The sequence below is a fragment of the Anneissia japonica genome, unplaced genomic scaffold (assembly GCF_011630105.1).
Source record: "Anneissia japonica isolate Jap-2015-1 unplaced genomic scaffold, ASM1163010v1 scaffold287587_len645178_cov120, whole genome shotgun sequence".
Classification (NCBI taxonomy): domain Eukaryota; kingdom Metazoa; phylum Echinodermata; class Crinoidea; order Comatulida; family Comatulidae; genus Anneissia; species Anneissia japonica.
This window is the reverse complement of record NW_022718938.1, coordinates 18458-20432: the sequence shown is the minus strand read 5'-3', so window position 1 is coordinate 20432 and position 1975 is coordinate 18458. Positions and strand designations below refer to the sequence as shown.

The window sequence follows — 1975 nt, the reverse complement described above, 5'->3', positions numbered from 1 at the left end:
AAAGGTATATTTACAGTATATTTATTTATAGAAAATAATGTTGCATACTAAAACAATCAAGAATAAATATACAGTACAGATAAACGCATGATCTTTTCTTTTCAGTTGACTAGGTAATTTAGTGAAGAAATGAATATATTAGTCCAAGGCAGGTGTATAAGGGAACATTTAATTCATAATTCAATTTTTAGTCTGAGAATTTTTCTACTAGATTTGGATAAAAGCTAAACCCATACAGACATTGGATTTCAACTGAAGAAAAAATGCATCCTAGTTTCATAATCGGTATAAATCTTACACTAAAGGGAAGAAAATAATGTAAACTCTCATTAACCGTTCGCACCAGAGTTCACAGATTTGTGGTTCCTGAGTTAAGTCAAGAGAGAGATGTTTGAGTAATACATTGGAATTTAGCCTTCATTCCTGTTCACAACCTAAGCAATTAACTTGTGGTGTGTCAAAAAGTGCTCAGGTTGAAACTTGGCCAACCGTACCCGTGCCTATGGCCTTGATACCCCCGTTTGACAAATTATGGATCCGCACCTGGACTGCAGGTGTCATATGCATTATCTACTGTATATTTTAAGATTCAAAATAACTTTATTGCAAACTTAAGGAAAATTTGAAATGTACAAGAAATGTATATTTTTCACAGTGCATACACGGAAATGTCTTGAACACAAAGGCTGATATAGTACCAATGTTTTATACAGTACTACGGCCCTAATTCTGACCTGAACATAAAGGCCGATGACTATTTCTGATTTACTATCAACACTGCAGTACCCGCTGCTTACTTGGACTCGAATTCAACCCTGGCCATCAGGCGCAAGCTCGGTGGTCTAGAGGTATAATGCCAGGCTATTGATCTGGAGATCGTGGGTTCGAGTCCCACCCGAGAACAACTTGCGATTTTTTTTTTCGCAATTGTTTTCAAACTTACTGAGTATTCAGTACATTTCCACGTCAGGTAGGGCAAAATTACACCTATACATGTTTCTCCTGACGCAAATCCAGTTATTGTCTATTCCATCACGACAATAACAATTACTATCAACACTGCAGTACCCACTGATTACTTGGACTCAAATTCAACCCTGGCCATCAGGCGCAAGCTCGATGGTCTACAGGTATAATGCCAGGCTATTGATCTGGAGATCGTGGGTTCGAGTCCCACCCGAGAACAACTTGCGATTTTTTTCACAATTGTTTTCAAACGTACTGAGTATTCAGTACATTTCCACGTCAGGTAGGGCAAAATTACACCTATACATGTTTTTTCTCCTGACGCAAATCCAGATTGTCTATTCCATCAGGACAATAACAATTACTATCAACACTGAGCAGTACCCGCTGCTTACTTGAACTCGAATTCAACCCTGGCCATCAGGCGCAAGCTCGGTGGTCTACAGGTATAATGCCAGGCTAGTGATCTGGAGATCGTGGGTTCGAGTCCCACCCGAGAACAACTTGCGATTTTTTTCGCAATTGTTTTCAAACGTACTGAGTATTCAGTACATTTCCACGTCAGCTAGGGCAAAATTACACCTATACATGTTTCTCGTGACGCAAATCCAGTTATTGTCTATTCCATCACGACAATAAATTACTATCAACACTGCAGTACCATTACTTGGACTCAAATTCAACCCTGGCCATCAGGCGCAAGCTCGGTGTCTATAGGTATGATGCCAGGCTAGTGATCTGGAGATCGTGGGTTCGAGTCCCACCTGAGAACAACTTGCTATTTTTTTCGCAGTTGTTTTCAAATGTACTGAGTATTCGGTACATTTCCACGTCAGGTAGGGCAAAATTACACCAATAATAATAATAATAATAGTGTTTTTAATCGGAATAAATGAGTAACGTTTTTTTTTTAGTCAAGATACTTTCTCTAATCACATCCACCGAATAGATGCTATGCCGTAAACTCTTGCCCATAATAATCAATACACTGTTAATAAACAGAATTTGC

At 38.8% G+C, this 1975-nt stretch overlaps 1 non-coding gene across 1 annotated transcript; it reads left to right on the top strand.

Moving 5' to 3' along the window:
• The first annotated feature begins 832 nt into the window (after positions 1-832).
• Positions 833-904, top strand: Trnan-auu. Its single transcript has one exon. It is a non-coding gene; the product is annotated as a tRNA-Asn (tRNA).
• The last annotated feature ends 1071 nt before the right edge of the window (positions 905-1975 follow it).